At 42.5% G+C, this 25,073-nt stretch overlaps 1 protein-coding gene across 11 annotated transcripts in view; it reads right to left on the reverse strand.

The window, feature by feature from the left end:
- The window catches only part of tenm4 (teneurin transmembrane protein 4), a 142,094-nt gene that overhangs the window by 116,407 nt on the left and 614 nt on the right, over positions 1-25,073 (reverse strand). Inside the window, exon 2 of one of the 11 annotated variants that reach the window (XM_047594272.1) lies at positions 15,005-15,084. The exons of the other annotated variants lie outside the window; for them this stretch is intronic. The gene's annotated coding sequence lies outside the window, so the exon portion shown is untranslated. The remainder of the gene's footprint in view (positions 1-15,004; positions 15,085-25,073) is intronic. 11 annotated transcript variants of the gene reach the window in all.

Consider the following 25,073-nt stretch of genomic DNA (forward strand, 5'->3'; position numbering starts at 1 on the left):
AAACGGATCATTTGGATTAATATAGTTTGTTGACTCAATTTGTCCAATGAATTATCACTGTCATCTCATGTACATATATACAACTTGTATTTGAAGCTGCATTTAAAATTCCTCAGTGAACTGTATAGAATACTGCAATATATCGCAATATCATAATATTGCAACAATGTATCGTATCTCAACAACTATCGTGATACATATCGTATCGTGAAGTTGTTGCCAATACCCACCCCTAGTCTTCAACATTGTAATAATTGCTGTAATGATGTTTCTTTTGTAGTAATTTCTACCTAAGATCCATCCACCTCCTTTATGTTTCTCCTAGCAGCAGAAATCTGCATTAGACAGACATGATTTTAACTGTGCTGACAGATTCTGCAAAAAGGAATGAGTGATGAGTTTTGTTTTTATTATGTCGTGTATGTTGACTTCTGCTTCCATGACTCAGTCTTCTCCATAAAATTCTCAAGCAATACATTCAGACACATCTTTCAGGTGAAGTTACAAGCTTCCTGGCAGCTACACTCGAGGTCCCCTGCTATTTGGCAACATTGGCCGAGAACAGCTGATTAAATATTCCTAGATGTATGATTTAGCCATCTGAACACACTTCAGCCGCCAAAGTTAATTAGTATTTTTTTTTCTCTTTTTCTTTTTGGCAGCTTTCGCTGAGAAAGACGATCTCCCTGCTCTGACATTACTCTGTTCTGTTGTGACTTCTGCTCAACTTTATCTCAACATGTCTGAACGTTTGTGGTAGCTTCTCTAGAGATGTAACAATGACCTGATCAAAAAATTTTCCCCTGTCTTGGTTTCATTATAAAAATAACTGATTGCACTGTAGCGCACCAGTTTTTGTATTGACCTCACATGCTGCTGATATCGTCACTCAACACCAAAATGAGATGAAAGCTAATGTTTGTATTGTTTTTCCCCAGGACTTTATTAGTTTTCCTTTCAACCCAGAGAGTTGACTGCCTACGTAATGTAAGAGGACTGAAGGACCCTAAAATATTAAATCAGGTGACTTCCGTGCTATTGACATTGTATTTAAATAGTAAAATGACTTGTCTCCTTGGAAATTCAATAATCTGCAAAATTAATCAGAAGTTATCACACTCTTAATACCAGTAATGATCCTGCTGTAATTGGTGCTTAGCAGTCTCACACAATGATTGAAGTATAATTCTAATTCTTTCCAAATATATACATTTTTTAATTTGTTATAAAAAAAAATTCTGTTCAAAGATGGACCGAAATAAACCGCAGCTCTGCGCATACACACAGGAAATACAATAAAGAGCTTAAGAAAATCTTCACCAAACATAAAGCGGATCCATAAAGTGTCTAAACCGAGTCAAGTCTGATGTTTGGATGACTCACTGCATGAGTATTTGTCCCACATTTATCTCAAATTACCATTTGTGTTTGGGTTTCACATCCATGTGCAATACTCAAATAACTAAACTAAACTCAAATAACGTTGGTCGCTTCCATTTCCGTAGCCCAGATGAAGTCTGTGTTCATGCTATACAACATGCAGTGGCTGCAACATGAAAGGTATGAATGTAGTAATTATTGCCACCCCCCCCCCCTCGCTTGTAATCAGACGATCTAATCCACACTTTTCATCAAGGTGCGATCGTGCCACCATCACGTTGCCCCGTTGCTCTGCTTTTTTCCCCCTCGGTGACAGGTTATGAAGAGAAGGTTAATAAATGGCCGCCACGCTGCTCTTAAGGAGCGGCTCTGAGTGGAAGAACTCCCCGCAAAGAGACTGTGAGATAGTGCTCTTGTTCTGCTGGATACCAATTACGATCCTCTCACAATGGGGGCCGGGAGATTTCCTCATGATAGCTCGTGTAGGTCCGGAGTAAGGAAGCGCGCTGCAAAGACCACAGAGTACGGTCTTCAAGTCACACATCACCACCGTCGCCACAGGAGTCCCTACATCAGGACACAACTAATCATTCCCTTTACACTTTTCTTTTCTTTTGCAAAATATGACACAGAGTACAATAGTCATGGCTGTTGTCCATCAAGATGAACTAAGATGCAGGAACAGCGCATGATCTATGTCCAGCACATGCACGGACACAAGAATGCATAACATAATCGAATTCCCCGTCCTTGATCAGAGTAAACTACTGAACAGTGGGCAGCGCTGCATATAGTAAAAGCGTGAATCAATCACATAAACTGGAGTAATTAGATTTCCTCACTACAGCAATAATATGGATCTTAGCTGCGCTTTGCAAAACGAATCAGCTAAGATTTCAGGCTTCAGAAGATATGAACATGAGAACCATGTGATAACCTGATGCACAACAAGCAGCAAACACAACTGTGTTGAGACAATAAAACCCGCAGCTGTTCAATACCTACTGTAAAAAAAAAAAAAAAAAAAAAAAAAAAAAAAAAAAAAAAGCACACACAGCAGAGCTGGACGAATGGTTCCTGCATGGTAATGATCTTACTCTAAGTGCTTAACTGTGTCATCTCTGCGAGGCCGGCTTTGACAACCGCACACCTCCCACATCAACCATCGCCGCAGCCTCTGGGTGGGGCTAATCACTCTGTAGCTTCATCATCGACTGCATGACAGCTCCGGCTATAAAGATGCGATGTTTTTAGAAGGCGTGGCTGCTGCAGTGGCCTACTGTGCACAGGGAGTTTGTTTTCCACGGTTGAAAACGAGCATCACAACATTGCATTTTTTTAAATTTTTTATTTTTTAAATGGCCCTTTTATATTCGATCAGAACGAAAGACTTCCGTTCGGATTTTCCTGGAGCGCGGAGAGTTGCCGTATGCTGATTTGCTCCTAACTGATTATGACATGAAATGGCTGACGGGGGAGCTTGGCAGTGCTGCGTTGACCTGAACAATCCCCTTCCTCTGCCTCTGAGGCACCAGAGGTCTGCACTCTCTGATCTCAATGGCTGAACATTAGACAGTGCTGAGGCTTGCGAAAAAAACCCTCATGCACAAACGCCTGGGCATTTTCGTTTTCGGCTCCTCTGCTACAGGTCCCTAATGCAGCTTTTGTTCCTGAGCGAAAGCTCCCGTGTTACATTATTAAGACATGCGACAAAACAAAGTCATGATGCACGTTGCCTCGTTTCTATGCGATTTTGATTGTTTATGCATAAGAGGGAAATGCCCTTTCATCTATCAGGGCAGGGCACTGCATCCTCTATATATAAATTTAATTCTCCAAGTAAATTAGGATTGATCACCACGGCTCTAGGCCACAATCAGCATCCATGATCTAATCAGGGCTCGGCCCTAGACAGAAAAGGATACTTCCATAAATAAAAACCATATGAGAGCCAGCAAGTGCCTATAACACTGGGGGTAAATGTGATTACCCTCTCCCTCTCCACAGGTGTGCTTTTAGCCTCCTACCTTCTTCAAAGACTGCCAGCCTGATATCATGCCACACTATGTGCATCCTCGCTGTTGTTTTCCTGAACTAAGGGTTTTACATCATACTTGCATCAGCGGACGCGAGCACCACGCGCTAGAGGCGCCGCTAAGCAGGCAATGCCCATGGAAGCCTGGCTGAGGTGATCCCAGCGAGACAGAATCTGTCAGAAGCTCCTCGCCCGGCGACACCCAAGGTAATAAATTACCAAGAATTAACACGTCATCCTGTGCTCCACACAGCAGAAGCACTCCACTCACACCACGCTGCTTAATGGATCTATTAACCAAATGCATACAGAGGTAGACTGCTTCCAGGCTTTAAATTCTTGTTTGGTGTATGCTAAGAGCACAGGCTGAGGAGTGAAATGTGCTCTTCCATTTCATATTCATTTAATGCAGAAGTGCTAAATTGTAGGTGGGTAGGTGCAGTCTCTGTGCATCTTGATTAATACGTTTAACTTATATTTCAAACTTTACAATTTATGGAGGTTTTGGGTCCACTGCGAGTACACACTGTGAGTGTTGGAGTGATTTCCTGTACTCCACACAGAAGCACTTTATATATAAAAAAAAAAAAAAAAGATAGCATGCTCAGAAGCCACCCACCACCCGCCATGCTCTACGTGTCCCCCCGTTCAGGAAGGCCTTTGAGATGTCTCTCCGCGGCCATTAAAAGCACACACTCCTGCCGATGTCTGTCACCGATAGCAGGGAATGTTTAGCAGAGGATTCAAAATGCCAGTTGCGCAGCCTGTATCTATTTGGCATCTTTGGCACCCAACGGGCACGGTGACACGCTGACGGCGCGGCACATTTTTTGACCAGTGCTCACCAATCACAAAAAGTAAATACAGATAAAAGATGAGAGGCTCGCCGGGGCTCGTCCTTCTCTTGGACTTGGCTGACATATTTTGACTGTGGAGCAGATGATGGACACCTTCGCAGAGAAATGTAGAACATGAAACGAAAACTGTTTAGCACGTGTGACTAATATCATATCAAGTTAAAAATAAATGCTGTCCCGCTACCAATAATTCCCACTGGGTTGTCATCCCTGTCATCAGTGAAGCAATATCGCTTCAGATTTCCTTTTTTTTTTTTACTTTTTGCATATTTGCCTGCATTGAGGAATAAAAGACCACTGGGGCCACAATGAAACTTTTATGAGCGAGCACACATGAAACCTGAAAAGCATAAAACTATGAAATTTGAATGATAAAACCTCACTGAAAAGTTCCGCATAAGGTTGGTGCAACGTAAGAAATGGAATTTGACGTTAATTCATGCACAGCGAGGTAGAGATCAATCAGCAGACGACCAAAGCTGCTGCTTTCCAGCAACGCATTTCGACGCGCGTTTCAATCAAGGAAGTTCTTTCCAACAAAAGAAAGAATATTAACGTCAGATGCCCTGAAAGAGCACGGCGTCTTTATTTAAGGTGCGACATCGGGTCTTTCAGCTGCAGGCATTTGATCAACATCAATTCCTTTTCTTTCTTTTTTTTTGTTGAGTGTTTGGGATGAGGGGGGGGGTCAGGTTACAGCGAGCTCTTGTATGCACAAGTTTTTGAGTAACCAGGTTACGACCACGCATTTAAACCTGTTATCTGATCCTTTCTGCTACCAGGTTTCCCACATGAACAGTTTACCCGAAACGAATGCATTAAATGTCCTTTCTTACCTCTTTTTGAATCATCTGGATTTGAAGGCAGGTCTATTTTTGGTTTAAGAGAACAGTTTACATGTTGAAAAGTCACATCAGTAGGTCTAAATTAAGAACCAATGCTCCAAATCGTGTCCACGTTTTTAAGAGTTTACTGGATGGGAAGAATGAATATTTTAAATGCTGGTAACCTGCCAACCATCGCTGCCAGTCAAACAAATATGTGATGAGTGATAATGAATGTGTAAAGTGTAGAGTAGCCATGGAGACCAGTTCAAAATCTTACCACCAAGGACATGGGCATTTTGAATTATTCCGAGTAGTAACTAATTTTGCGACAGTCCCGAGTTACATGTTAAAACAAACGTCACTTTGAATAAATAATGTGAATCTGGAAATGAAATAATGTGGAATCTACAGATCTGGAGACGTATCACGAACCCTTCACGCCTTCACAGACCGTCGACGAAGCAAACGGAGGTTTGAACCGCGTACGTTGGTGAGTAATAACGAATCCCTCAGCGGCGGAGAGCATCGACCACCCCGATCTCTAAACACTTTCTCACAGCGCGCTGATGATTGAAGGCATTGTAAAAAAAAAAATTCCCCTCGCCGCCATAGAAAGTGTGGAGCATCAAGGTTCAAAAGAGGGAAGACCTGCTCAAGTGCACTGATTGTCTCCCGTTTAAGTGGGGTCAAGAAAGACCACGTTGAGTCATGAGCATGAGGCCTCACCAAAAAAAGCACCCACTCTAACCCGGCATACCATGCGGCATCTCTCCGGCACAAAGACCAGCTTTATCCCCCCAGCACTTAAGGTGCTCTCTCCTGAAACCTCTTATGAGCTGGACTTGCTTAAAGTTTAATGGAAAAGCTCATATCGAGTCGAGGACCCGGTAGGAGAACCTTAAAGTCGTCCTATCGCTCTGCATCCGACACAGTTGGGCATTCATTACGGCACGAGACAGAAAGATCTGGAGGCGAAGGAAGGAGTGAATAAAAATACTGAACAAATAGCACTTAATTGAGGTCAGTGTGATTGAACGCTGCGAGGCTAGGATGGCTTCAGCATAGGTTCCAGATGGCAGGCTGTTATTTCACTGTGCCCTGCTAATACTGCAGGATTCGATGCTGGTAACCTGAGCGTCCCCTGGGCCCCCTGGCTCCTCCACTGCACTGAAATCAGGGCCAAGCTCCCTCCGCTGTTTCTCTGCAGGTTTACTCAACTCGGGAAGGGGGTGTGTTTGGATATAGTAGTGGAGGAGGGGTGTGTGTGTGTGTGTGTGCGGAGGAGGTGGGGGTTGTGCTGGAACAAAGCATGTTAACACCAGCTCTGTGTTTAACAAGTTTGGAAACAAGCAGGGGTTTCCTTCAAATCCTCATTGGACGGTGTTCCACCAAGCCTTCGACAGCAGGAGAGAATCCCGGAGTTTTTTTGTTTTTTTTGTACTCTGGTCTTTCTTCCAGAGTGCTACCTACACACTAAACTGACTGAAACACGCTCGTCCTGTCATTTACGTGCCCCAGGAATCAGTTTCTCTCTTCGCTGTTTCCTCAGAAAAGTAGGAGGAAGCACATTACTCGACGGAGAATCTTTGAAAACGTCTTTAAAGCCGGTTCCACTCGTGCACCGTTCCGCGCGGAGATAAAAATACATCTGAGAGCCGAGGCCAGAAACACAATAACATTAGTTCTGGGTCTTGTCCAAGTATACGCTTGTGTTTCTTGTTTGTTTGTTTGTTTGTTTGTTTTTTCTCCCGCCTCTGTTATTTTCCTTAAAATTTAACCAGCCAATTCAATTAGAGCCTAATTTGCATTTAGAATACAAACGTTTTCCTCTTTCTTCATAGAAACAAGCGCAGACATAGACTCCAGCCACATCTGGTCCTTATTCGTAGGAAAAAATAGTTACCATTATAATAAATGTGAAGTCTCTTATTACTGAGATTAAAAATAAATAAATAACAAAAAAATTAGAGCTGGAGGTAGGAAAAAGACACGTAAACTTAAAACATGTATTTTTCTGAATTTAATGTAAAGGTATAAAACACTAGGACACGCATGCAAACAACATGAGCAGATTTAAATTCCTCTTTCTTAAGGTCCTGGTGCAATATAGAGGTATTGGGGAAAGGCAAGAGTCTCAGCAAATGTGCTTTTGGTAGTAAAGACTAACTTTATGAAGCATGGCGTGCTGCTCTAATTTCGTTTTACATATCGTTAGCCTAATAGCATAACTGCCTAAGTCATTTTACAATATCAATAAAAATACCAATGTGCTCGCTAAAAAACTTCCTCAAACTTTCAAATATCACTTAGGTCTTCGACAGGGGGGCCGCGACCCCTATGGGTTCGCAGAGGTACTGCATAGGCGTCACAAAATCTTTGGTTGATTAGACATTTTACATATACATTTTTTATACTTTTTTTTTTAGTTTCCCGTTCTTTCCCCTTAAATTTCTTTAAATACACATTGACATGAAATATATTTTGGTAAAGGGATAAGAGAGAGCTTTATATTGAATACAAAATGATAATAGTAATGTATATTTATAAATAGCACTAGGCTGAGTTTAACATAGAGCACATATAGTAGGTAGGGGGTCCCTACTTAATCTCTCCATAACCCTAAACCTCACTTAGGTAATTCTGCTATTAGGCTAACGATATAATATGTATTGCGGAACAATATATGAATTTGCTTGAGAGTGTGTCCCACACATATCTAGAAATATGGTTTAAAACTGTTTGGGACAGAGCTGTTTAAACAGGGTTTATGCACTTTTACTGACTTGAAAATGTGTATTTTTAATTATGAGGAAACAGATGAGCAGTCTCTATGTTAAGAGTTATGTGCAGAAGATTTAGGCTCCTGCTTATTAAAGCTACTTTTTGTAAGCACGAGCTCAAAGGATGGCAGAAATAGGTCAGTTCACCATCTAAAACTTTACTTTTTTCTCTTCGATTCCACTCCTTTTCCTTATTTTGTTATTTTTTTATTTTTTTTTTATGGCTGGCAACTTTATGACTGGACGTTATTTAAGATATGTTACGGAATTTAGCTGAGATCAGCCCCGGTCAGCTATGCCTCATAATGATGGGATTTAAGCAGAAATACCGGCTGTAGACCACTGTGACCGATGTTGGCTAAAAAACCTGATATATGTTCAAAACCATTTTTTGTCCTTTTAACGCAGTTTTGTTACTCACGTGGCTTTTATGTTAGTTCGCGTTAATGAAAAACGTCCACAGACACAGATTGTTCCCAACCCCACCGAGAGACATAAAGTCCTTGAACTGACATTAACAAATGAAAATAAATCACTAAAACGGGAGTTACGAGCTTGTCAGCTGGCAACAATAAATAATTCCAGCTATGGGTCAAGCTGTGTGGTAGCTGCAGTTTCATTTACAATGAATTTCTTCCAACTCAGCACAAAGGCAGCTCTCCCAGCCATGATCTAAATCACATAAGCCAGCGAATGTGTTCAGACGCACGCAAAATTATTCAGGCACATACGGAGCCGACGTACAGCTACGCTGCTGTGGAGCGCTGGAGGCTTGAGAAGGGGGGGGTAACTAATAATTTTTGAGTCATACAGTGTGCACAGAACTTGTCGTGCCTTCTCCTGCCTCACACCCACTGCACATTTCCTCGGCGCAACCTTTAGAATAGCGTCTATATACGTTTATGAGGAATTTACATGCTTTAGCACCATCTGGCCTTTATTGGATCTGGGGCTACGCCACATTTTAAGACTCCTGGAGTATACTGACCTTGGGTTACTGCAAACAATCAATTAGGAACAACAATTAAACGTTTGATTCAGAGCGATATGATACAATAAAAAAAACACCAGCTTGTGTGAGATCATCTCAAACCCGCCGCAGTCATAGCCAAAGACAAGGTGAATGAAACTACTGTATGTGGAGATAACGTGCATCACCGGTTGACATGCATAACATCATATTATTTGACACCTGCTTTACATATAAAGTGCAAAGCCATTAGGTGAAGAAATTGAATAACTATTCATTAAATGGTCATCATGTGCAATCACTGCAATGTTATTTTTAACATTCGCAGAGCCATCGCTGCTGATATCCGGGTGAAAACTAGGTGACTGCTTAGTCACTGCATGCTAACCACCGGTTCTCTTAATTACCGGACCATTGAAACTGAGCACAAACAAAAGGAGGAAAAAAAACGCGAAGCACGACTGCAAAATCCTCCTGCTTTAAAATGAGCCCAAAAGGCAAGAAAGCATCTCCAAGTTGTCATTTTACACAACACTGCATTGAACAAAGACGAGCTGAGCAACAGAGACACAAGGCGGTGAGTGGGTGGCACAGTGGGCAAGAAGGAGAGACAGAGATGTGCCAGAGCTCCTTCGCTCCTGATTAAAAGCGTTCATTTTTATATTTCATGTGGTTTTTTTTACATTTATATATGTTCATTTTATATAGGTAATTTGCAATTTTTACTTGAGCTGATACCCCTTTTCTCAGGAGTCGCGTGGTTTACACTTCTACACTTCTCCCTGCGATGTGACATTTTGACAACGGGGTTCTCAAATCCGCCACCATTGGACATGTTTTGGGAGTAGACAGCCTCTGAAGCTTGTTGTTCTGCTGGAAAATAACCTGGAACCAGCAGCAGCTGAATAAGGAGTGACTTTAACAATAGATTCAATATATAAAAAAATGACGCAACATGGGAGTCAACTGAGATCAAGAGGCTTCATCACACGTCCACCGCGTTACACCGGAGCTCGTGCATAACTGCCATCGTCTGCGAAGCGTGAAGCCAGCGAGGTTAGTCGGGAAAATCTAAGGTGCACAAAAAAAAAAAAAAATGAATTTTTAGAACTGCAGGACTAAAAGGCAGCGGGATGTAACCGAAAACGTCACATAAACATTCATGGAGCAACATCAATAAACCGCTCACATACCGCTCTCTCATTTCCACTTTTTACCAGAGTGAGGGGGCACTGGGGGTTGTTCCACTCGGCAATGCCACTTTATGATTTAGGCAGATGTTGCGCGTATTTTTACATAAAAATACTTTCTGCTGCTTTAAAGCAGATGCTTCGAACTGGAAAAGGCTCTAAGGGCACTTGGGAGAGTCAATGGGTTTGAAGTGCATCGAGCAACTCTGTTGATCTACACTGTTAATGCATGCATGCCGTGGCAACCCCATTATTTATTCAACAGTGGACATGTACTACATATCAAAACGACAGAAAAATACTTGAGCCTGCAAACAGGATACGTGAAAATGCAAGCTGGCTGTGAAATTAAGAACGCTGTATGCTCTCTGATCCAAGAATATATTGCATTATTGTGGAAAAGGTCACATGCCCATGCAGAGGACCGTCAAACGGTTTCTCTGCTCGGTAACTTCATCCGGCAGCAACGCTCAGCTTATTACCGCTCTCTGCCCAAAAGGCCGCTCAATTAATCAAAACATTCAAAGTACTGTTTACACAACTTTAACAATTTCATCAAAAAGGGAAACAATTAGATTCGCCGGCGCTGGTGAAATAGTTCTCCACTCGCTGGACACAAAGGTAGGTGTGACCACACCCATCCGTACAAGTGGTGAAAGCGCAAGATTTATTGTTACTATTACTGATCTGGGTACAATTTCTTTAATATTAAAACATTTTTTTTGCAGACGCTAAAATTCAGCTGACCACTGCTGTTATTACACAACATTTATCACGGCTAGCTTTAAAGCATAGGCTCATAAAAGCACTTTGTTCAAGCCAGTAAAACAATCTATCATCTTGTGGCGTTAATACATATTTTGCTTTCTAAGAACATATTACAGATCATCAGGCTTTACACTTTTAACTGAGCTGTAAAAAAAAAAACTACACAGGATTTCTCAGTCAGACGAATTTCATGTCGTCTGTGAAAGAGCCAGCGGGCTGATATGTGCCAGACTTCTCTGCCATTAAGATACATCCACAGAAGAAAATAGATGGAAAAAAACCCCCGACAATTTCAAACGCACACATAAAAATTGTACCCGGGACCGTTTGGCCTGCTTCAGCTTTCCCATGCTCATGCTTTGTCATGTCTTAGTCAAGATGCCGTGGTACCAAATTAGACTCACAGGCCAGCCTACGGCGCGCACAGGAGATGAGCGAACACTGCGCCAGGACATTTTTGTTCGCTGTCTGCTGATGTCAGCACAGCTGGTTGTATTTCATGATGAGTGGCGGATATTTTCCAAAGGTGTTTGAACTGTTTTTAATTTTATATAACCGAGAAAAGTCTGGATAACGTAATGCGGTGAAAGCAACAGGACTAGTAGCGAAAACTTTAAAAACACATTTTTAAGCATTGTTTACAGCTACAATCTCTCAGCTGCCACGCGAGTAATGGTAAATTGCGGGTTGTTCAGCAGAGCTCAATACAATGCAGCAACAATCCACTGAACTTTGAGCGAAAGGCAAGTCTCTCACTGTCCCTGCCCGGCGCAGCTTTCGCTTCCCGCCAGCGATCGCTCTGCACACATGCAAAAAGCCACATCAAAACTTGGCAGCTGAAGTTTGAGAAAGTGGCTGATGATATGCAACTGTAATGTTGTTTTTACACTGGCACAGACATCACATGCTCCAGCGCTGCACTAACTCGTCTCCGCACTCCGTGCGTCCCCGCAGCAGGGGGCGACCACGCTGATGGGCCACATAATGGCCCTGGCTCCGGAGACGGGGCCAAGCCATGATGGGCTCCGCGGACGTCATGGGGAATGAATTGGCACAACATGTTAAGCCTCTACTTGTGTGGTCAAATGATTGTGTATATTTAGATTTCAGCAGGGTTTCTTCTCCTTTCCTTTCCTTTCTTTCTTTTTTTTTTTTTTTTTTTAAGTTCCAGAGTAATGTGGGAGTCGCTGTTCCGTGGAATTTCTTTCACTCCTGCATTTCAACTCCATTTTCTGATTCAACACGCTTCACTTTGCTACTTTAGCTGTCATGAAGTGTTCTGTAAGTGGAACAGCTTCAAAATAAAAGACACCCAGTAAAAAAAAAACAACTAAAAATGATTTTGCAGAAATTATAAGAACGGGACAAACTGTACCAATAACAATTGAAATAACAACATGCTAATACATAATTTAGAATGAATATAATTTAGCTTAGTACAGACTAAATGAAAGTAACAATGCACCTTCAATTGAAGCAGTTTCAGGGCGTAGATTTCTTTGAATACCTGCCAATATTAGATCCACGATAAGTTTTAGAAGCAGGAGTATTTGCACTAGGGCTTCATATTCAATGGGACCATATTTTCTCTTGTTTACTGTAAACACTGTGCCATATGTATGTGCTCCATACATATTTTGCAAGCATTCTCTGTCAGCGCATTTACATTTCCATCTTAAGTCAGCGTGAAGCGTATATGAAAGAAAGAAAAAAAACTGTGAAACTATACAATCTGATATCTGAGCTAAAAGTAAAGTACATTCCATCTCTATGTGCCACTCCCTGCTCCAAATCTAAAGCTGTCCACAGAGCCCACATATCTAAAGTGAGGCTATCTGAGATTTTCCCAGATATCGGTCCCAATTGTGACAAATGTCAAAGTCCAAATTCTTCATTAATCCATATGTTCCCAGCCTTGACAAGTTCTGGAGAAGAGAGAGATACTTCTCAGGTGGAAGGGAGCTCACCTTAACCACACACTCCCAATGGATGCAGGACATCATCTCTTGCCTAAGGCCAGAGAAAACACTCTACTGTATTCACAGGTCAGAGCAAGAGTTCTACTGCAGGGGTCTTTTTCAGGCCAAGGACCCCAAACTGATGGAGGGATTAAGTAGGGACCCCCTACCTACTGTATGTGTTCAATATATATACATTATTATCATCATTTTGCATTCAATAATAAGCTATCCCTTGATAATGTGTATTTAAAGGAAATTTGTGGGGGAACCATGGTACCTTATAGCAGCTTTCCTGCTGTTCTGTTGTAATATGCACGTTTTTATTTCTCTTAATTCTCCTCTTAATTCCTCCTTGGAAAGAAAAACAACCTTTGAATTCAGACTAAGACCACACGTTGTCTTTCTTTCCTTTGTAAATCATCAGTACTGTAGGTAGGCTATGGTATGTACTATACGATCTCCTGTAGAGCACATCTGAAATTACACGGTTGCACAACTAGTAGAAGGATGAGAAATCGTTCGTACTCTCACCATTTACCGGTCGACTGTGATGACGCCTGTACTACAGTATTTTAACAACGGATGTTTTTACGAAATGTTCTATCCAAACCTCATTAACAACCGCATTCCCACACACACACACACACACAGACACACACACACACACACACACACACAGAGTAAAACAAGGAAGCCTAAAATGCTTTTATGTTATTTTAATATTAATAAAGAGTCAGGTACAAACGTGTGTTACGTGCTACTTTCTTATCTAGTTTCTTTGAACCGAAAGATGCAGCAACCTGATCTCAGGCCACAGGGATTAATGAAAAAAAAAAATACTCCTAGAAGCAAAAAGATTTTTGTCAACTAATTAACGCCCTCATCTTGAATCTTAAATAAACTGCTTAACATCAAAGCTGCTCAATTTTACACCTTACCACACAGGAATTATCTCCTCACTGGTGCGAAAAGCCATTAATACAAATGCTTTGGATACCGTGAGCCGAGAGAACAGGGCTCCCGCATAATGGCTGCCACGCTGAAGCCACGTCTGCGAATGCAACAGTTTAATCTTTGGATGAGGGCGACTAAACTATGTTTTCTGCGCGCTTCATTATGGTAATAGTGGAGGAATAACTAGGCGGGAAGACCGCTAATGACACTTTTGTTTGATTGAGTAATAGGAACGCCACCCAGGAATGTGAAGAGGAACAGGGCTGATTATTCCTGACAGTGTTACAATAACACACTGTTTGATTTGACTGTGTTAAAGCCGCGTTTCATAGTCGGGTGTCGGGTCGACACTATGGATCTTTCGGGTGAAACGAACTGATTTTATTTATGGATCCGTCTAAAAGGAGCCTCTCAAATACAGTTGAGGCACAGAGTCCAGTATGTGTTTACTGAATGCCATCTAATCACACAGGCTTCCATTTATCCATTTAAACAAAATTTGTATTCTTTATACACTACTTCATAATTATGACATAAATTAAGACCAATATATGCACCATATGCCACTTAACGCCTTTTCTATTGGCAACGATGTTGGCCTGCACCAGAAGTGAACTGTTGATGATAACACCATTCTTACCAGTAAAAGCACAGTTTTATGTAAATATAACTGAAAGTACGCAACACATACAAGCGTCTGTAGGAATCTGCCACTAGCAGTGACTTCGATGGACTCGGGGCGGCTTGTAAATGATGCGTAGAAGTTGATGTTCATAAACGTCAAAGCGCATCTGCACGCGTCACGTGAAACTTGACCAAATGTAAAAAAAAAAAAAAAAAAGCATAAAGCAGCTGATACACTCCAGGCCTTAAAAGCTCAGTTCAGTGCATTCGGTGCACGGTGGCAGCCTTACGATGATATCCCATTTTCTGACCACATTATCCAGCCTCGGCTACACAGCTGTGCCTCCGAATGTGGCACAAACGTGTCGAGCTCGCTGACACTTGGGCCGGCTTAGAGTAATACCATCGTTGATGTTATAGCAGATACCGCACTGGATTTCCGATATATACTTTAAGTCGTTTAAACGTCTTGCACAACAGATCACCTATAGGCCAGCGTACCGGCCAGAAGCGACAAAAAAAAGTTGTTTTGTAGACATTCTTAATGTTATTTGGGAGTTGATAATTTCCCGGAAAATAATCTAAAAAAAAGAAAAATGTTGGTGACTCACGCTGTTCATAGGGGCATATGCTAATTTGCATCAGATGAAACGCTTACTCAATCTTTTATGTCCCTCCCTGTGTGTCTTCTGCACCGACTGCACTGCTGACTCTGGATCTACGCCGAACGGCCTCAATCTAGAAACGATATAAAAATAAAAACAATCCCCTTCCTTAACAACACGTTGCAGCAGAAGCTACCTTCAGTCGAGCTGAAGTGAAGAACCTCAGCAGCTCTGTTTACAGAGGAAAAACGTGCAAATACGCAGAAACAGAAATCACTCCGCTACCTGTTCCACGAGCGCTACTAATAACGCCTTCGTGGATGGCTTTGACTTTGTTGTCCTCGGCTCTCAAAGAAACAATATCTGCATGTTCTGTTGATCTCGAAAGAAACACAAACAAAGCGAATGCTCCGCGTGCATGAGCATGCCAGGGAACTGTGTTGCTGCTTAGTCTTTGTCGCATATAACAAGTGCATCTTGGCAGAGCAATGTCAGCAGCAGCCAAAACCTTCTATTCTCGTCTACGTAGTTGGTTCCATTAGTCTTCCAGTTAAGCAGCCATGTGGATAAACAGGCCACTGTGAGAATCAAGTGCTCCGATAGCGAGGAAAGTTCAAACCGCGGCAGCCAGACTGCAGCCGCTTCTGTAAAAAAATGGGTCAGACGCGAGGTTACATGTCAGATTACTAAAACATGTGTTTGAAACGAGGCAATTACAGTGTGAAGTGATCACAGTTTTACAGAGAGCGGCTAATGCAGCTTGTAGGTGATGATGTAAAACGCTGTTCTGTTAATTTAACTAGGTGTCCTACAGACATCTATCATAGACAAACTAATCTGAGAGCGAAGAGGTTACACAATCGCAAATATGGAAAACGATTCCCGCTGTTTAACCGCGAACCGTCAAAACATTAACCTAACAGGTGCGCGTACTCCAGGGCCGTCTCCAAATTGCATTTCAATTGTCAATCAATGTTCCAGCTTCTAACAGTTCCTGTAAATGCGTCGTGTTGTGCCGGGTTGAGGAAAAAATAAATAAAAGATAAAACTCACTCCAGGTATCGTTTACGGTGTCGCGCCTTTGTGAGGGAGAGGTCAGCAGACTCAGCCTCCCCTCTCACTGATGGCATTTCATATTTGAAAAATGACGCCTGTCACTAAATGTCATCTTACCACTTCTTTGTCATCTCATCACTCTTTTCACAACCTGTCAGTGTGAAGCCCCGTCTGTGACACGAGGAAACTGTTAGCTTCCTTCCAGGCAGGCTAGTGGGCTTTATTAATATTTATAGAATAACAGCTTAAGGCCAACCCCCTCGAGAGCTATCACTCCACTTTGCTGCCTAACACTTGCAAACTATATTGACAACTCCTTTTCAGCGCTCCCCGTGCCCCCGAAAACCTCGCCGCGCAGGTGTGCAGCAGGTTTCAAAAGTATGTCAGCTTCCTCGCAGAACAAAGCAAAGGCTTTTAGTCCCATTTGATTTAATAAGAATTATTATTCATTTTAAATACTTGAAAGGAAAATTTAAAAGGAAACGAGAGTGAAAATTCAAAATAGGCGCAATTGCAATGTTGTGTCATGCATGTCATCCAAGTGTCTGGCTGGTTGGGAAAAGTGGAAAAAAAAAAAAAAAAAAGCTCTACTGACAGCGCTCTGATGAATCAGAGTACAGTCAGCCGGTATGAGCAAGCTTTCGCTGGAAGTTTGGGACCAGCGCAGACAGAATCTTGCGAACAGTCGTAGAGCTTGACCCTTGACGAGAAGTTGCACGCACACGGATGTAATCAGAGGCGATAGTTTCCTTCCTGACACGCTATCTGATTGGTCGGATTATGAAAACCCACAGAATACACACTGCGAGATAATTTAATCACTCTTTTTGCCCAGATAAACAGTTCCAGACATTCTGATGGCTGCGGGCGGACTGTATTAACCCACGATGTTGCGGTTACTGTAGCGTGTTCGTACATGAGAACAAAGCAACGCACGGCGAGGAAAGATTTCATTGCTTTTTCAAATAAACCTTTAACTGGTCGGTCTCATCCATCAGCTGAATTGAGACACTTTGAAGCTCAAAAGAAGAACCACTGTGATCTTCTATGTGAGGGCGAGAAGAGAAAACGCACACTGCATACGCATACTGTAAAATAATTGAAATAGCTCTATTATTTATTAACTTTTACTACAGTTTTAAAAAGCATATAAAAATTATGAGCGCGCAGTTTGTAAGACAAAGTACTGACAGAGACGCCGACAGGAAGCTGGTGCCAACCTTATTAAAAATGGAACTCTGATCTGAAAATATTTTAATTTCTAAAAGGGAGGCTTAATCACCGCGGAGTACGATAAGCTTCTAAATGTCCTGCACCTCTCCCTTTCATGTAGTCCTAATTCGCATCCTCTCAAACTGCCTCTGTCAAAGCAATCACCGCTAAAACCCAAAGCAACACATTAGCAGGAGATCGGAGGGAGGAATTGGGCGCTTGAGTTGAGCTCTGCGAAATCTCTGCGGAGTAAAATCCAAGCAAGTTAACCGCGCGGGAACGCTTTCATCGTGCCCTCTCAAACGTAGGTCTTCAACAGGGGGTCCGCGACCCCTAGGGGGTCCACGGAGGTACTGCAGAAGGGTCGCGAAGTCTTTGGTTGATTAGACATTTTTTTATATAATTTAAAGAGAGCCTACTGAGTCTCCAGGTGAAATCCCATGTATGGTAGGTATATTTATAAATAGAAGGTTTAATATAGAACGCATATAATAGGGGGGGTCCCTACTTAATCTCTCCATCAGTTTGGGGGTCCATGGCCTGAAAAACGTTGAAGACCCCATGCTCTAAAACTATCTAGTATTATTATAAACAACTGTATAAAAACTGAATGTTATTTTTCCACTGACATACTAATCACCGCCACAGCCAATGAATTACTTCCAGATTAAATTGTGAATTAAATCAATATATACGTATATATATTACAAAGCTTTAAATGACTAACACATGAAGCACGATGGCCATCGTGCATGAGTTTGTTTTTTTATTAATCTAGCGCAGCTGAGCCCACGGCAAAACTCACAAAGTAAATTGAATTATTTTACTTTATCAGGGTTACTTACCAAATTAGAAAAGATACGGATCAGATTTCATGCACTGCACACTGCTGAAACACCGACGTATTGCACTGTCCAAACATCAGTCACGTTTGGTCTCCATGCAGATGCAGGCTAACATGCTATTTAGTACACTTTTTTTTTTTTTTTTTTTTTTTTTTTGCACAATGCACTGCAGTAGAAACGGAAGATGGAAGGTTACCACAGTTACAAGCCTCCAACTCAAAAGGCCCTAAGGACGTGAACGTTATGTGCTGAGAAGCGCATCTGGAATTTATTAATGCAAAGATATGCTGAACAATAACTTTATGGAATGCATAAGTTGTGATTCAGTAATGGTGGTAATTCAGTGTAGTTTAGAGAGTATTTTGAATGCAATATCTCACTGTGACTCTTATCTAGTTTGTATAGTTTGTCTGATTTTAAACTACAACTGTTTTCAACTACACCGCGTTCACGCTCCCGGTACGAGCTGAAAACAAAGACACGATGTCAGTTTATTAAAGCCACCACTCACCGCTGTCACTGGGAAAAAAAAAATTCACACATCCAGAGCTCTGTATCAGCGCTCCTCTAAACGCCCTCACAACGTGTCCGATATTCACGTACTCGAGTTGACGTCAGTGCTGCCCTCGTATCAAAACACGGCGAGGCCACTGTATACGTTACGTTTTCAGCCGTAAATCACTTGGGCTTAATTACCTGCAAATTAACTGCTGTTTCACCATCTTGCATAAGATTATCCTGGTCATGATGAAATGTCACCAGGGAGGCTGTTATGATGGGAGGATTTGAAGATGCAGAAAATACAAGATGCCACTTTGTTAGCCTGATAGCTGAGAGGAACGTGACGCCTGTCAGCTAAACCGGCCTCATGATGCGACTTTCGATCACTGTAAGGACGTCTTATTATTCCTGTCGGTTTTTTTTTTTTTAAATAGTTCAACGCGACTTGAAGTTCCATCATCAAATTACTGTCTTTTTTTATGTACTGTCACTAGATGCCACATGCCACCGTATACACACACACACACACACACGCACGCACACAAACAACAATGTGAGCGGGGCAATTTGCTGCAGTGCATTTAACTCAAGTGGTGTAAAACACATTGACCCGACAGTTGGGCAGAGTCAGTCTGCGTGCAGTAGTTGAGAGCATTTTTGAAATGGTCAGCCTCAATTTCTTTCCATCAGTGTGGAGGTTTTATTTTTTTTATTGCGTGATGGGCAATCAAACATAAAGGTTTGTAAGGCCAGCCATGTCCAATCTGCTCTATTAGAGAAAATTGTTTGATGACGTTTTTCATTTTTGAGGCATTTTCAGTTTTTTGGACTATTTCACTTTCGCCGCGGCCGCGAGTCTCCGTTTTATTTGCCAACAATTTCCCTCGCGTATCAGAGCAAAGATACTTTCATTAGTCGCAAAAGTGTGACAACTTGTGTGATGATAGCAACGCTTATTAACATTTGATTTCAGCCTTTGTAGTGGGTGTAAGACTACAAGCTAACCAGATCTGCCTCCTGCGATGCCTTTGATGCACAGAGACAGCATTGTACAAGCGAACATACATATTAGACACACTACACCGTGTAGGTAATGACACCAGAACCGCAAGCTAGCATTTCGCAGTGGAAAATTAAGATTGATTCTACTGACATTTTACTTAAAACTTTCAGTGTAAAAATAATCCAAGTCAAGAGGGAGAGAAAAAACTACAGCTACTTCCACTTAAAAAAAAAAAAACATACACCTTAACCTTTCTGTGCATTGTGCTGCAGATCATTACTGACAAAAGCACTGAAAGCACTGTCACCTTTTATTTGGCTGTCGGGTTTGACATTCTTAAATGAGGATGACCGATGACTTCCATCTTAAAAAAAACAAAAAAAAAACATGCCAGTACATCCTGGTGTTCAGGAAACAATGCTGAAAGTGCTGGGAGCATTACAAGGATAAGCCCGGAGAACAGTGTTTGCACTAAGTGCACCTGGTCCTGTGGAATGGCCTCGTATTATTTGGCTGTTAACAACCATGCAAGGCAACCATCAGATCTAATGACCCCACCGAGATGGCTGTTCCTCCCATTACCTTTCCCAAACCATATTTAAAAGTGGGAATGAGCCCCTGTCAGTGGCAGTCGTCCTCGCCCTTGCTGCGCATGCAAACCTCCTCTAATGAAGGAAAAAGAATTACTAATCAGACGTGTTTTCTGAACACCAGGCAGCGCTCTGCGTGTTTGTGCTCCTGTAGCCAAGTCAAAAGCTTTATGCATTTCGAAGATGTAGGTTTTTGAAGGCAGCGGAGGAAGGACTTTGATTTAGTTCTGGGTTAATTCTAATGCTGTTCAGCAACTACCTTGTTAAGGGCATTTACAGCTTCTCTAAGCACTGTTCAATTTTCATTTTCACAACTGCCTGGCGTTCTTGACATTAAATGCATCTGAAGTTCAGGCCCATGTGCCCCAGCTAATTCAACCTCTTCGGACGTCAAGTTCATTTGTGTTTGTGAACTCACACGCCGACACATCTAATATATACCCTTAAAAGAATAAAAAAATAATCTTAGTCATTCGTAACAGCTGTGTATTAGGTTAGTTTAACCTTTCTTTTAACCACCCTTTGGGTTGTCCCCCATTAAAATATAAATAAACAAGTTAATAAAAGCTCAGCACATGCTAAAGTGTGAGGTAATTGGATTCTCGCTAGACTGCAAGATCACAGGAGAATCCACCTTGCCAGGCTTCGAACTATGTTAGTGTTTTTGGTTTGATAGCAATCTGTGGAGGCGAAGGTGAGAGGTAACCGTTTCTCATGTGTGCATTCATGTGCAAAACTTCTTTGCACACATGCTAACTACGTGGCTAGCACCACCAACTGCACGCTTTTAAACCGGCTAAGGCTGCAGCTTGTTACGTGCATCCAGACCGCGATGGGCGGATCATTTGTCCGAATGAAAAACCTGAAAAAAGCATTTTTTTCCCCCCAAAAAAGTTCCTGTCCCCCTTTTTCCAAACAGTTTCCAAAGATGACTCCTCAGATGGTTCTGTTCAACAAAACATCTGGTGTGTCAGGTTACACGGTGCTTTTTCTTCTTCAAACATTTCAGTTTGGTCAAGTTCTGTCAAGTCCATTATTTTTAGACACGCTGCTGCAATAGTCATGAGCAAGCCATGAACTAATGGTGTTAATGTGTCATCTCCAGAAGCAGGAAACAGACCGATAAATAGCCGGTGGCAAGAGGGCAACAGCTGTAGCCGACGAATGGGACAGATTTCTTTAATGGCATCTGAATTGTTTTGTGTGTTCGGAGAATTAAACATATCCCTCAAAGAAAACAACAAAGGCAACAGGCGAGATACTTTCCAAAAAAGGTATCCAAAACTGTCTTGTGTGTAACACACTGCGAGACGCTGGGTTAATGCATGAACAAAGCCCAGCGCTGTGGGTGTGCTTTTACATCGACTCCTTGCTTAGAGGACGATGTTTCATGCTCTGCTATCTAAAATGATATCAGATAGGGGAGGACAGCACATATAGAGAAAAACCTGCACAGGCAAATGCCCTGCCTCTGCACAGAACGGGCAGGAATACATCAAAGTCGGGCGCGTGAGGATAATGACTGCCACACCTGCGAATTGTCATTAGCTGCTGCAGCAGCGGCAACGAGAGTCGTCTTAAAAATTGCTACACGCATGCTATGAAACGTCGAACACAAAGAGGAGTCTGTTGCTGCGCCCCCAGGAAGAGAAACACTATCCTGCGTCTGGGGGGTGACTCAAGTGCATGATTTCAACCCCAATCTCCCTCCAAGAATACTTCGAGTGATTCTGACTTTCCGAGCAGCAAACAGGTGTAAGATTCGAAGGTTTTAGAGGAAACAGTGAAAGCAGCAGAAGAAAAAATATAACGCTATTGTTAAAACACAACATTCCTTTTGATCTGGAAATTTAATTCAGTCATAAGTGATTATTTTGGAGCTAACCTGCACCAAGGTGAAATCGACTGGGGCCCGGCCTGCGTGGCAATTTTCAGGCTCCTCATTTATTTGAAACATCCTCGGCTTTTTAAGTGTTTTGGGCGCTGGGTCGTTTTGCATTTTTATTAATCTACCTCCTCATACAATAAACTCACGAAGCTTTGCCGAAAATACTAAAATAAAATTAAAAAAAAACACGGGCAGCCTCGAAAGTTCTATTATTAAACGCGGGTCAGGTCGTCAACAGTCATAAAAATAACTTTGAGCAGAACTCTCAACTCAATTAGAACGATGCAGCACAAAAGAAAAACAAACGCAGATTTGATATAAGCTATAATTTCAGCCACCAGAATGAAATCTGTGATTACTCACAGAGAAAAAAATGATCAGTCGCTAACACCACATGCTTCTGATTTCTGCAGCGTCCTCAACTTGTCACACAAAGTCTGGAGCTGCCCGGTCGAAGTGGTAATGTGTGTGTTTGAGAGAGAGAGAGGGGGGAGAGTGGAGGGTGGAGGGGGGGTTGCACTGCCTAGCTTTCATGTTCAATAAAATGGGGTAATTGTGACAGCTACCCATTAGTTCTACATGTGATAAATCACAAGATGACAGACTGCAGCTTCAACTAAACATAATGCCTCGGGCCAGACTCTCCTTTCGTCGCAGACAGCAAAGACAAAAAAAAAAAGGAAGAAAGAAAGAAAGGCAGGTGTGTATGGATCACAAATTGACAGGAAAAACATCCATACTACATAATTTATATGTAAATAAAAGTGACAGATAACTCCTGTTCAATTCAAGGTTTTCTATGGGGCGAAGCAGGTAAATTCTGTGCTGCTGATTATCGCCTGTTTCAAAGGACATTGTGTCGCTGCTGTTGTCGTGCTCTTCCCACTGATCATCCACAGTATCCATTTCCCCTCAAACACGGCCACCGCCTCCCTCGATGGCCGTACCGTTCTCTCAACAATTATTACTTGAAATACACAATATCCCCTCGGAAAACTCCGGAGGGACGGAGGCATTTCATTGTTTCCTCCCCGTCATCCCTCTGCCCCTGCGCGCTGCCAACTTTACTTCAAACACCGCAATCGTTTATGGAACATAACAAGGTCCAAACGCAACTTGCATGTCATCTTTCTCCCGGAGAGCCGTCCTTTGGAGAATACTGCGGCTGAGCATTCGGTTCACAATGAAACGACGACTACGGCGAAAAAGACAAGCAACAGATTTTTCATTTGCGGCCCACAAAGGGGAGGGCTGCGCGTCCTCTTATCATGCAGAGAACTAGCGCCGAGGCTGCTTCTCAGGGCTCATCAGCACGACAAAGACAACTGGGAGAATGCAGCCTTGTTCTACAAAGGTTAACCTCGACGGGACCTAACAACTTCAGACTACTCATTTGATGCTTCCACCAAACACTTGCCATGGAGCACCGAGGGCCCCTGGATTCCCCTGGATTTAACCTCCCTGTCTGGGGTCACGTACCCCACCACGACCAATGGTGGCACTTGTGAGTTCTGTGATGTGCAGCCCCCCCCACTCCTCCCCACATGCACACAGGGTCTCACTAATGAAGCTGGAAACACCAAAGTATTTGCCACTCTCGTCTTTATCTTCTTCTTTCTTTAATTAACGTCTAATTATGACGACGCCCGAATTGACTTTCTGGCTGGCGATTTGCTGAACACAAATATGTAATATTTCTCCAGTTAAAAGATCGATGTTTCAGAGAACTCGGCTATTAATAAGCAGCATTATGATCAATATTACTGTGATGCAGCATGACGCTAAAATCTGCTAGCAGCGTGAGTAATACTACTTCACTAGTTTGGAGGTGTGTGTGTGTGTGTGTGTGCGCGAGTGTGTTGCTCAATCTCAGCAGTGTAAGGCTGCTCTCGTGTAGGGCCCCAACAATGACTCCCAGGGGTCCTCCTCCTCCTCCTCCTCCTCCTCCTCATGCTTTTACTCTCCAGTCTGTTTGTGAAACGCATCACACTGAAACGGTTCAATGAATTCCTCATATATTTCAGCTAATTGAATTTAATTGTGTCTCTGTGCCTGTATTTCAAAGTATTTCTTTCGTAAAACAGCAGCGTAAAAAAAATGCTCCAAACGATCCTAAATTCAAACTGGATATGACTTTAATAATAAGGCTGTAGTTGGTTTTGATGTTTGGATATAAACAGGATTTCTCAGAGGAAGATCAGTGAGTGATATTGATTTTTTTTTATTTTTTATTTTTATTGTGCTGCAGCAAACCTATCAGCTATGCAGTTTTCCCAGGGCCTCGCTCCATTTAGATGAAGCAGTAGACACAACCCGCTGAGCTGCTGCCACACTACCACATAAATGCTACAACAAAGTTGAATATGGACCCACCTGTCAAAAAAAAAAAAAATTAAAAAAAAACGGAAAAGAAGGAAGGGTGGGGGGAGAAGAGGTGCCACAGACTTAATCCCAACCATTTCACGCATATACCCTCTACTCCCGTGGCTTTACATACAACCTATAAATATTAATGTAATGTCGCAGCCTACAGTCATGGAACAACACAGGGTTAGTCACACAGTCGTGTACCAGGCTGCTTCAATGTACCAAAATTCAGAGGACGAGTCCTTATCCGTCTTCATCATTATTTATGTCCCCAGGACGCGCTGCAGACGTCCCCATTCCTGATTATGCTACTGTGGACTTTCTGATCCCCCCCTTACCAGCGATCAAATCCTCCCGGTGCGATGTTAAAGCGGTCTGCAGACCCCTCCGGGCTGCTGGAAAACCGAGCGGCAGCCAGGTAACCTACCGTGCTGCAAGGCTCCCGGAGCAGCGTTAATCTCCGTCCGAGGAATAAACGCGGAGACGAACGGTCTTATCTCATAAAGAGCCGGAGCAAAGCGGGGCTATGTTAAAAAAAAAACAACAAAACAAACCAAAAAACAAACATCTCGCTCTGTAGTGAAACTGATCGCCTCTCTCTACATTAGTTCCCCGTTTCTGCTCCGCTTCTGCTGCTGCCGCCGCTGCCGCCGCTGCTGC

This window comes from Mugil cephalus, chromosome 9 (genome assembly GCF_022458985.1).
Source record: "Mugil cephalus isolate CIBA_MC_2020 chromosome 9, CIBA_Mcephalus_1.1, whole genome shotgun sequence".
Classification (NCBI taxonomy): Eukaryota; Metazoa; Chordata; class Actinopteri; order Mugiliformes; family Mugilidae; genus Mugil; species Mugil cephalus.